A 12,936-nucleotide genomic window follows, 5' to 3' on the forward strand; every position below is an offset into this window, starting at 1 on the left:
CCCATGACATTCCTTCAGGGATGTTTCCCCCACCAGTATTTAGCAGATGGTCTTGTTATTATCATTGTACTGTTTGTGGGAACTTGCTCTGCAGAATTTGGATGCCAGGTTTCCTACATGATAACAGTGCCTGCTTTTCAAAGATGGTGAGGTGATTGCCTAGTGGTATTATTGCTAGACTATTAATCCAGCAATTCAGCCAATGCTCTGGGGACCTAGGTTCGAATCCCACCATGGCAGATGGTGGAATTTGAATTCAATAATAATCTGGATTTAAGAATCTACTGATGACTGTGAATCCATTGTCAATTGTCGGAAAAGCCCATCTGGTTCACTAACGTCCTTCGGGGAAGGAAATCTGCCAAAATTACCTAGTCCAGCCTGCATGTGACTCTCGACCCACAACCAATGTGGTTCACAGTCAACTGCCCTCTGAAATGGCTTAGCAAGCCTCTTAGTTTAAAGGCAAGTAGGGATGCCTGGCCAACGATGCCCACAACCCACTGGTGAATAAACAAACCTTAATTGCGGATGCTGAAAATCTGAAGCGAAGACAGAAATTGCTGGAAAAAGGTAGCAGGTCCAGCAGGATCTGTGGGGAGAAAGCAGAGTTCATGTTTCGAGTTCACTGACTGGAACTTGATACATTATGTCTGTCTGTCTCTTCACAGATGTTGCCAGACTTGCTGAGTTTCTCCGGCAATTTCAGTTTTTGCTTCAGGGATACTTTACTAATTCTAAAGTACTTTGGAGCAACCTGGCGTTTCTGATAGGCACTACACAAGTGCAATTCTAAATGAAACGCGAACCTGAATCTGCAAGGAAGGCCTCAAAGGGAACATGATGGTATGGCTAATCAGGATGCAGAGGAGCTTCGTATTGTCAAGACAAGTGGGCAGCACGGTGGTCAGTATTTCTGCTTCACTGTGCCTGGGACCCAGGTCCGATTCCACCTTTGGGCAACTGTCTGTGTGGCAATTGCACATTCTCCCTGTGTCTGCATGGGTTTCCTCCAGGTGCTCTGAATTCCTCCCAAGGTGCACGCTAAGTGGACTAGCCATGGGAAAATGTAGCGTTACAGCGGTAGGGTGAGTGGGGTAGTTCTAGGTGCGATGCTTTTCAGAGGGTAGGTGTGAACTTGATGAACCAAATAACCTGTTTCCATACTATAGGGATTCAATGATTCTCTGAAGTGTTCTGTACTTCAATGTCCATTAATGGCTAAAACCTGAAGAGCATGTAGAGACACTGAAGTAAAAACCCCTGATCACACAATACCCACACTGATGATGTGCCACTCTGCTTTGCACAGAGCAAGATTTATACGTTTCAGAATCAATGATATTAGCAACAGAAAAATCCAAATTTTCAAAAGCATTAACTTATGTTGGGTCTCTTTTCATCTTTGTTGCTGAGGCTTCAATTTTGTCTTCGGAAAAGCACCTTCCTTACAAAATCTTTCTTCAAACTTAACCTATTTCTTCTTGGCATCAGTTAATTGAAGAGATGTTGATATCTGCATTATTTGTTCTCCATGTCACAGCAGTCTGAGTAAGCTCTACAGATTCTTTTTGTAGCAGCGATTTGCTAGATATTACAGCAGCCCACTGAATGCAGGTGGTGAGCAGGCCAGATTGCATTTCACTTAAAATTAACATGTATTCAGCATCACACCCACAGGTGCATCGAAGTGTTAATACAAGCTTGGTAATTGAATCAATCTTGTAACTAAATCTGCTGAGAAAGGTGGCATTTATTTTGATTTAAGCTTCAAGTATTGCGATTGTTCTGTTAAGCAGCCGAGAGCAAGGGATTTCAGTGTGCGTTGTGAAATACCACACCGAATCGGGAGAATGCTGCAGAGAAAATAACTTTAGACATCAAAGGATTAAAGGACCATTTCAACTGCAAATTGTGAAATAGGCCATTGGTAAGATTGATAGCTGAGTTAAGTGAATGTCACATCTTGTGCATGTCGAATAAACCGATGATTCTTTTTTTAAAAAAAAGTGATTTTGTCTGTAGTACCTTAGTTATTGCCAGCAACTTTAAATATGCTTAACGAAGGATCTCATTGGTTTCTCAGCCTTATGCAATGTCATTAAAAACCGAGATGATGAGAAGGCAAGCTAACAAGCGATGTAGTGGAGTTGTTGAAATTTGAGAGATTTTTGGTAGACTGTATAATGAGATGCTGTTTCCGCAGGCAGAAAGGTCGGGCATGAATGTCAGGTAATTTGCAAAATAAAAAAGGCAGATATCTGAATGTTTGTTTCATTTCAGTGAACTGCTATGATCTGAAATTCACTTCCTGAAAAAAAGGTGAAAACTAAATTAACAGCAATATTCTAAAATGAGTTGGATAAATAGTTAAAAAATAATGATTTGCAGGAGTAAGAGGGAAGAGCAGGGTGAGGTATTAATTGAGTAGCTCTTCCAAAGAGTTCTGTACGTGCACAATGGGCTGAATAGTCTCCTGGTATGTTGTGTAACACGCTCGTCACTGGTCCTGAAATCTCCTTATGGGGCTGTGTCAAATTTTGTTTGGTAATCTCTCCTCTGAGCAACTGGGCACACCCTACAACATTAAAGGCACTACATAAATGTGCGGTGTTGTTCTGTTGGCACCTTGCTGAAGTTGTGAGACTGATTCTCTGTCTCTGTCCATGTTCATTGTGGAGGAGTCTAAAAATGATTCAAAGTGAATCTTTATTCAAGTTGCCCTTTCCATTTTGAGGAGAATCATTGTGCCTCCCTCCTCAGGACCATGGGGTATGGATGAAGACAGGGTCACATGGAGTGCAGCCTGTACTTGATCAAACAAACCTGGCTTTGAAAAGTTAAGTTCAGCATCCATACATTTTAGCATGTTCCCCTTTCATTGACAATTTAAGTGAATGAAAATATTTGGTGGGAAAGCCTTGTGTATGTATTATGGACACAATATATCATACTGAGCATGAGCCCTTTAGGTCGGGGATCTTTTAAAATATTAAGGATTTGATGCAAGAGTTAGCAGGAATTAGTGTCTAAAGTTGTATCTGCCCTCTGACTCCTTCGTGTACTGGAATCTCAGATTGAAAGCTTTAGATGGCTGGATTTGACCATTTGTATTTTTTTACTAATTTACTACTTTCTGATTTGACATAGTTTTATTTCTGTCACTTTTACTTTATTATTTCATTTTATACTTTCAGATTTAATGCCTCTTTCTGTTAAAAACACATTTTACTCTGACCGTGTGGCTTCATGAATCTGACAAGACTCTGACTTCGGTCCATGCCCTAAGTATAATTCTCTCTTGTGCTCGCTGTATATGTGTGTGTGTGTATCTATCTCTCTCTCTCTCTCTCTCTCTTTCTTTCTCTCTCTCTCTCTCTCTTGCTGTGCGCTTCTCTCTCTCTATCGCTGTACAGGCTCTGTGAGAAATATAAGTAAGCTGCACCATGTATTTCGAGGTAAGATGTTTTAGAGTGGAAGGCAAAACTATTCTATGCAAACTTTAAACTTTCTGCTTTAATTTATTCATCATAATATACATGCATTTAAGTGCTTGTCCCTCATTGCCCCTTGAGAAGTTGATAAGGGGTCTATCTGAAATGCTACAACCCATATTGTGTAGTTACTCCCACAGTGCTGTTGGGAGGGAATTCTATGTTTTACATCAGTGACGATGAAAGAGCAATGATTATATTTACATGTTAGGATTTGACTTTGTGGTGTCCCCATGCATCTGCTGCCTGCATCCTTCCAGGTAGTAGCGATTGTGGATTTGGGATGTGTGATTGAAGGATCTTTGGTGAATTATTGCAGTGCATCCTGTAGATGGTAGATATTGCTATCACCGTATGGAGGAGGGAGGAAATGCTGAAGGAGGTGGATTTATCTGGGTTGCTGTCAAGCTTCTTTAAATGTTGCTGAAAATGTGCTCCACCCAATTTTAATTGGACAGTGGACTGAACCAAGGAATGTGGAAATGAGTACACCATTAGTCCCTTTGATTCAGTGAGTGTTCCACTGTTCAGTCAGATTAGAAGTATCTTCAACCTTAAATCCATTTGCCTGCTGCAGATACACTTGCTTCACAAAAATCTATCTTGCTCCATTTTGAAACTTTTCATTGACCCCAGCAGTGTTTTAGGGGAGAGAGTTCTGGATGTGTCAGACTCGAGAAATAGTTATTCTCTCTCGAACCTATCAAACCTTTAGTCATTCTAAATACTTTGAGCTAAAGTGAGAGGCTGAATAGGCTGGGACTATTTTCCCTGGAGTATTGGTGAACATAGAACAGTACAGACCCTTCAGCCCTCGATGCCGTGCTAACCTTTTAGCCTACTCTAAGATCAGACTAACCTACATAACCTTCATTGTCCTATCTTCCATGTGCCTATTCAAGAGTCAATTAAATGTTGCTAATGTATCTGATTCTACTACCACTGCTGGCAATGCATTCTACGCATCCACCAGTCTCTGTGTAAAGAACCTACCTCTGACATATCCCCTAAACTTTCCTCCAATCACCTTAAAATTATGCCCCCTTATGACACATTTCCACCATGGGAAAAATTCTCTGACTGTCAAGGGTAACCTTACAGAGGTTTATAAAATCATGAGGGGCATGGTTCGGGTTGAAAGTCAAGGTCTTTACCCCAGGGTATTGGAGTCCAAAACTAGAGGGCATAGGTTTAGGGTGAGAGGGGAAACATTTAAAAGAGACTTAAGTGGCAACTTTTTCACACAGAGGGTGGTGTGTGTATGGAATGAGCTGCCAGAGGAAATGGTGGAGGCTGGTACAATTGCAACATTGATGGATATATGAATAGGTAGGGTTTAGAAGGATATGGGCCAAATGCTGACAAATAGGACTAGATTAATTTAAGGTATCTGGTCGGCATGGACAATTTGGACCAAAAGGTCTGTTTCCATGCTGTACTTTGCTAGGTTGTATGATTTGATCACCTTTTAATTCTGTATTTGATGGAGTACAGATTGAGTCTTGACTACTGTCCGAGTAATTCAACTTTTTTTTTTAGCCCCAGTATCAGTCTTTTGTATTAATGGCCCCTCTAAGGCCTATGTGTACTTCCCCTCAACTTTGACTTACTGGTAGTCACTGAATAGTGGTTGAAATAAAGGTTCTCTTGCCTGGAGGTTTAATATAATCCTTTCCTCTCCTTGAGGACTTTGAACCCAATTTAGTGGAGTATTATTGTGCTAGCTGATCGCAGCCTGGAGCCTCTGAAGTCGATGCCTTGGTTATGCACACTGCGTGATGCTCACTGAGCCATGAACACTGTCCATTGTTTGCTGTGTGAATATGTTGGACTCCAGCCAACGCAACCAAAAAAACAGATTAATTGCCAGCGGATCTAATGCTATTGACAGACTATTCTGTGTGGACAGACTGCCTCTACATTCGTCTATGTAATAGCAACTTGATTTTCAGATGAATCACTTGGAGCTATTTCTGAGCAATGATTAAACTGAAGTGGAAATGGAAATTCTTTCAATTTCATTCCTTTGGGGTTGTCCATCACACAACAATGTGATTGGCACATTTGTATCCAAGTCCTGTCGTACCTTGTTTCCATCTCGTTATGAGAATTCAGCAATGCTTCCATAAAACCATAAAACATAGAAGCAGAAGTAGGCCATTTGGCCCATTGAGTCCATTCTGCCATTCAATGAGATCGTGTCTGATCTGGTAACCCTAAAGTCACTTTCCCGCCTTTTCCCCATAAACCTTGATACACCCACTGATTAAAAATTGATCTCAGTCTTGAATATGCTTAATGATCTAGCTTTGGCAGCCCTCTATGCTATAGGATTCTACCATGCTCTCAAAATATCTTTCTAATTTCTGTTTTAAATGGGTGATGGCTTAATCTGAGAATATGCCCTCTGGCCCTAGACTCTCCCACAAGAATACAGTCTCTCTGCATCAATCTTGTTAAGTCCCCTAAGAGTATTGTTTGTTTCAATCCAGTCACCTCTCATTCTTTTAAACTCCAATGGTTACAGGTTCAAACTACTCAACCATTCCTCATTCACGAAAAATCCTCCATACTTTGGATCAACTTAGTGAACCTTTTCTGGACTGCCTCTGATGCCTATATTTTTCCTTAACTAAAGTGACCTAAACTCTACACGGTATTCCAGCTGCAGTCTGATAGTACCTTGTATAGTTTTAGCAAGACTCCCTATTTTTATACTTCATTCCCTTTGGAATTCCATTCCATTTGGTTTCCCTATTACGAATTGAACTTGGATACTATCAATTGTGATTCATGATTAATCACCAGGACCCAGAAATCCCTCTGTGCTGCAGCTACCTACAATCTTTCCCCATTTAAATCATAGTTAAAAATCACACAATACCAGGTTATAGTCCAACAGGTTTAATCGGAAGCACTAGCTTTTGGAGTGCCGCCTGATGAAGGAGTGGTGCTCCGAAATCTAGTGCTTCCAATTAAACCTGTTGGACTATAACCTGGTATTGTGATTTTTAACTTTTTGTAGACCCCACTCCAACGCCGGCATCTCCAAATCATAAATCATTCTTAGCTATTCTTTTCATCCTGCCAAAGTGCATAACCTCACAATTCCCCACATTATATTCCATCTGCCAATTTTTTTTTCCAGTCACTAAAACAATCCTTGTCTCTCTGTAGATTCTGTCATCCTCACTACTTCCCTTCCCACCTATTTTTGTGTCATCCACAATCCTGACAGTACGTTCACCTCCATTATCCGAGTCATTGATATATATTGTAAATAAGTTCTTTAGAGTTCAACATTCTGCCCTTCAGATTTTAATCCCTTGCACAGGTGACAACACAAGTTGCATTCAAGAATACTATTGTAGAGTGGCCACAGCATGTAAAAGCATGTGTGATTGACTCCGAGATCTCATTAACGTGCTGGGAGCTTCAGGAGGTGGAGCTTGAATATTTTATGCAAGTTGCTTAAAAGGTAGTTCTGGACTTCTTTCAGCTCCTTTGCTGAACAGGTGAATTTACAGGATGGACATGTTGATACACTGGGCAGTGATATTTCAGAGCATTTCAGTAATTTATCATCATTAGCAGCTACGGATGATAGCTTACGTTGCCTGTGAAACTGGTTTTGAGCAAGTAGGTTTCTCTTTCACGTTCTTATAAGTATTTGTCAATGGCTTTATTTAAAGAATTTGAATGTAATCAAGACATGACTGACCTGCAAAGTTGTACTTCTGTGGTACTAATGAGTACCGGGGCAGCAATTATAATTTGTTTAGTTGTAGGGGTTAAACAAATGTTCAAATGGTAGTGACACCTGAAGAGAACAGCAAAAGCTGGAATTGCTATGCATGCCGCTTTTACACAAATTGGATGTGGTGACGGGAACAGGTTTAAATTAAATTTTTTCCATAGCCATTTGGATGCTTTAAGTTCACTTTAAGTTGAACTTATAGTGTGCCAATGTGAAAAATGTTAGTTAAACCTTAGGGTCACACTTTGCTATGTTTTTAAATTGATTCAAACAGTAAAATCTGCAAATGTAGGCTTGTGTGCTGTCAATGTAAAACTTGACACGTACTCAGTGAATTGTTTTCTTGTCAAAAATCTGGGTAACAGGCGATAGCATTATGGCCCCAATGTGATTACATTTAAATAGCAAGTGGACTCAGCATCACCCATGGTGCGGGCTTCTGTTCATAATAATGGTTGTTCCAAGAGAAAGATTTGACAAGGTTGTTGAAGAGGAGAAAAGATGAAAGCAGGTGGACAAGCTGCCTCATACTAATTAACATTGTTATATTTGTGGATCCAGTTTGAATGTTTAAGAAATAGTTACATATGAATTTTTGCGCATTACATAGAAAGTTTACTAGTTTCAATTGTCAATAAGAGATTGATAAAGTACTTCAAAAAAGAAAGATCAATAACTATGCATATCAAAACTCATGTAACCCTGAAGACTTTCAAGCAATTATGCTTTTCTTTGAACCAATCTGAATTATTCCTGTCTGTTAATGTTTCACACTGGGCCAGACGTATGAAATTTAAGATGAAGATAAGCCTCACTACCCTCTCATTTTCTCCCAAGAATTTGGATCTGCATGCTGCAAAATCTCAGTTGTCCAACGGAATCAGGATGAATTTTCCTCAAATATTTTGCCTGTGTTTCTCCACCCTTTCTGTGACCTTTGTCCCACATTGTTTTAAGATTGTCTGACATGGAGAACTTCTCCTTAAGGAAAGGAGCCATTGGTCCTGCACAGAAGAGGAAATTATTATTATATCTGTATGTTGTGGCATGTTTTTGTTTGAAAGAGTGAATTGTTGATGCTAATCTCATTGCACTCCTTCACATAGTACAATACACAATCTTGAAATAAAAGTGGAAAATGCTTTCAGAAGCCCATTACAAAATCAGTGTCTGTTTTCCTTTTACGACATGTCACTTAATCAATAGCTTGCTGGCTTTCAGAGCTCTGCAATCACTGCACACAGGACTTTTTTTCTCTCTTTTTTTTCATTGTTTCTCTGGTTCTGCCTCTGGTTCTCTTCTCTTCTCACCCCCCCCCCCAAAAAAAAACATTCATTTCTTCAACTTTCATTGTTAACACAAGGGCAAAACTAGAGTTCTTTTGCTGCAGCTGCACACAGCGTGAGATTTAGATCGAGTCACTGTGCCATTCTCTCCATTTCTCCATTTAGGATACTTGCTGAGAATTTTACAGAAAACAACTTATTGGGATCTATCAAATGGCAGGGTATCAATTTTAGAAAAAGTTGGGAACAAGTCTGAAAGGTTCACTACCCGACATGATTTTTCAATGTTGACTTCTAATCCATGCATTTTGTGCCTCTTGTATACTCTCTTTTCTTAACATATGAAGCTTTAGCACTGATGTGTTGGTGGTTAAAGAAGCAGGTTACACAGCACATGTTGAGGAGGTGGGGACCTCAGAAAAGTGGACTCCATAGGCCAGCCAAGGATTGACAGTGTTTCTGTGTCACTGAGGAGTCCTTCTGATTAAGGTAGAACACTTTTAAACAAAACCGTTCTCAGGTTGCAGGGATGAACCAGAGCAGTGAGATTAATTGGCTAGTTTAAGATGCACTGCAGAAATTCACCAAAGATCCTCAGAGAGCACCTTCCAAACCCAGGATCACTTTCATTGAGAAGGGCAAGGGCAGCAGATACATGGGAACACCACCACCTTCAAATTCCCCTCCAAGCCACTCGCCATTCTGACCTGGAAATATATTGCCATTCCTTCACTGCTGCTGGGCCAAAATCTTTAAATTCACTCCCTAACGGCATTGTGGCTCTGCCTGTAGCACACAGACTGCCTATTGCACATAGCACATGACAGTTCAGGAAGTCAGCTCACCACTGCCTTCTGAAGGGCAACTAGAGATGGGCAGCAGAATGCTCGCACAGCCAGCAGTGATCATGTTCCACAAGTGAATAAAAAAAATCTGATGATCCAGCACAATTGCAATAGACTGAATAGCTACCTTGTATGCTTTGCAATTCTCGAACAGTCCTGTTACACCTCAGGGCTTAAAGTAGGTAGGGCCTCATAATTACCCATCTGATTTACAAATGCTACCTTTAGAAATGCAGCAATTCCTCAGAATATGTACAAAGTAGCAGCTCAGTGAATGACCTTCGGTGTTAAGTGGCTTTTGTGAAGCTAAAAGTTGCAGCATTTCACATTTCTAAGATTTGTAGCATCTTGAATCCTGCGTGAATTCAGGGCAGCTTAAGTAAAAGAACAAACGAAAGAAATTCCACAAACTGCACTGCTTTCTGAAATAATATCTGATGCATAGGTTCATACGAGTATCGTTTCTTTATTAGTCAATCCTTGAGGCCAATGACAGCTGCAGGGTTGCAACAAGCAGAAAGTTAAATCTACATGAAAAATATTTGCTGCCCCAAACTTCTAGCCGTCCAATACAATATAATGTAAAATATACTATACATTTATTTTTTAGATTTGGATTTCAAAACAGAGACTGATGGATATGGATCAATTCTATGAAATTTGTTTTAAGCAGATCAGAAAGTCATTTGGACAGCAATCTAAGTGCATAAGTTTCAAGAAGCCATGATTGCATTCAAGTACATAGGAGAAACCCCTGTAGTGTTAATGGCGAAGGTATTTATTCTTTTGACTCTAAAAAAGAGTAAACAGAACAAAGCTTTCAGTTTTGTTTTGACTTCAGTTTAGAAGAAAACAAGAGTTTAGCTCAGAAGAGAAAAGCTTTTCTCTTCACAGGAGGTTTTTCCGTTCTGGGAAGCCTGACCCTTCAGCAGAGTGAGGTCTAGTCTGTGAAGCTCCCAAGCCAAGAGAATTTGGGTTGTAAGCTGAGCTGGTAGATTTGTTCTGAGATTTTCTGTTACCATGCTAGGTAATATCATCGTTGAGCTCCAGTGAAGTGCTGGTGCTCTGTCCCACTTGCTGCTTATGTGCCTTGGTCTGTTGTGGATGATATCATTTCCGGTTCTGTTTCTGAGAGATTGGTAAAGGGCGTCCAAATCGATATGTTTGTTAATAGAGTTCCAGTTTGAATGCCAGGTCTCTAGGAATTCCTGTGTGTCTTTGTTTAGCCTGTCTGAGGATGAATTTATTGTCCCAGTCGAAGTGGTGTCCTTCCTCATCTGTATATGTGGATACAAGTGATAATTGGTCATGGTTTTTGGTGGCTAGTTGATGCTTATTTATCCTGGTGGCTAGTTTCCTGCTTGTTTGACCAATGTAATGTTTGTTGCAGTCCTTGCAGGGTATTTTGTATGTGGCATTTGTTCTGCTAGTTTTTGTTACGGGGTCCTTTAAATTCGTCAGGAGCTGTTTCAGTGTGATGGTAGGTTTGTGGGCTACCAAGGTTCCTGGGGGCTGGAGGATTCTGGCATTCACCTCCAAGATGTCTTTGATGTATGGTAGGCTGACTAGAATCTCTGCGCGTGTTGTGGCTTCTTGTTTAAGTCTGTTGTGCAGGAATTGGCGAACTGCACTTATCAGATTCTCATTGTTCCTGAATACATTGTATAGGTGTTTTTCCTCGGCTTCTCATAGTTCATGGGTGCTGCAGTGTGTTGTGACTCATTTAAATAATGCCCTGATGCACTGAGTGTTGGGATGATTACTCCTGTAGTTGGTCAATTGAGTGTCAGGAGAGTTTGGGCCAGAAATTTCCAAGATATTGGCTCCAAAAGAAAAAACGTGGCCACCAGAATTGTGAAAGGCTCATGCCATCAGACTCTGAAAGGAATGATGAAACTATCTCTACAGTTCCAGAAAAAAGAAATTAAAAAGCCTCAGTTGGTTAAAAGTTTAAAACACTGATAAAACATAATGTTTCTCTGGAATTGAGTCCCTTTAACTGATAGTGTTGGAAAGTAGCTTGAAGCTTTGTTGCTCTCTGTGTTATGATTTTACTTAGCTTTTTCTTTTTTGTGCAACAAATTTGTGCTCTTTTGCTAAAGAACATCAACAGCACCGTGTGAATATGTTTATTGCACCACATGATCCAACTGCAAAATAAATTCTACCTGATCTTTCAAGACTGGTTTCATTTTGAGATCTGACTTTTCCAGTATTACCATCAGCTGGAATCATAAGACTATCTTCAATGATTGGAAGGCATAGAAATGTGGGTGTTTTGGAATTACAATCATAGACAGTTTAAACTGTGCAACAGATCAAAGTTGAAAGCCTCCTGTACCATCAGCAAGCATGAGCTCCAGTGCGTGTTGATATTTCCAAAACTGAGACTGAAAGATGTATCTTCTCTCATTCCCCTCCATGAGGTGGGATTTGGACCCCAGGAAATTTATTATGGAAGCTAGTTAAGATACTCCTCTCTCTTATTTTGCGAAAGCTAATTATAAAAATATTGATTTGCTCTGACCCTCAGAATATGACTTGAAATTCAACAGAGTGCAGAATAAATTCAAGCTAATAAAGGTCTTTTTACTATTGAAATGGAGTAATTTCACACTAAGAATGATAAATCTGTGCAGTTGATCTTGGGAGCGAGTGGTGGAAGGAAGGATCCAGGAGCCATTTTTAAAAAAAGCAATTCCATGCTCTGGATGGATGGTTGAATTAATATCACTTAAATCCTCCTCTTCATTGACAACAATTCCAAGTAAAATTTCAAATCTCTTCCAATTTTGGCAGTGTTACCAGGCTGTTTTGATAATGTTTCCAAAGTGAATGAGCTACTTTGTCATCACTTGGACTCATTAATCTGCATTATATGAGGATGTTGCATTTTACAGTGCTTTTTTAAAAGATTTCTATCATGGAACGTAGGCAAAGCGAGTATTTACTGCCCATCCCTAATTGCCCTTGAATTGAGTAGCTTCCTGCACCATTTCAGAGAGCAGTCACATTGCTGTGGGCCTGGAGTTACACGTAGGCCAGACCCAGGTAATGGCAGCAGATTTCTTTCTCTAAAGGGAATTAGTGAACCAGTTAGGTTTTTGCTGATACTTTCACTGTCACCATCACTGAGATTTATTGATTGAGTTCGAACTCCCCCAGCAGCTGAGGTGAGATTTCAGCCCGTGTGGCATTAGACTGGGCATCTGAATTGCCAGGCTTAGTAGCATTGCCCCCTTGTCATCATCCTAAATTGTTATGCAAGACGTTCATGAAATTCTGTTTTGTGTAGTGAGGAAAGTTTTTAATTTTATTTCCCAATGGGTCTACATTTAGCTCATTCCCTTTCTCAAGGTAAGTAGAAAAGTCGGATGCACATCACAAGACTTTTGTGCACAGATTATGGGAGCAATGCAATTTGATGGGTCACACAACCTGTTCAATATTTTCTCCTCTTTTAAAGAATAACAAATGGTGATAGTGAAGTCTTGGTTCTCACTTATAAAGCAGTAAGCTTAATGTCTGTCAGAGGAAGGATGTCAGAAATTGTT

The 12,936-nt window shown here is 40.1% G+C and overlaps 1 protein-coding gene across 10 annotated transcripts in view; it reads left to right on the forward strand.

Moving 5' to 3' along the window:
* gpsm1b (G protein signaling modulator 1b) overlaps window positions 1-12,936 on the forward strand; it is a 251,508-nt gene that overhangs the window by 189,206 nt on the left and 49,366 nt on the right. For 2 of the 10 annotated variants that reach the window (XM_072565874.1, XM_072565877.1), the window contains exon 1: window positions 7,015-7,133. The exons of the other annotated variants lie outside the window; for them this stretch is intronic. The gene's annotated coding sequence lies outside the window, so the exon portion shown is untranslated. Of the gene's footprint in view, window positions 1-7,014; window positions 7,134-12,936 lie in introns of those variants that run through there. 10 annotated transcript variants of the gene reach the window in all.

The sequence above is a fragment of the Chiloscyllium punctatum genome, chromosome 49, assembly GCF_047496795.1.
Source record: "Chiloscyllium punctatum isolate Juve2018m chromosome 49, sChiPun1.3, whole genome shotgun sequence".
NCBI lineage: Eukaryota > Metazoa > Chordata > Chondrichthyes > Orectolobiformes > Hemiscylliidae > Chiloscyllium > Chiloscyllium punctatum.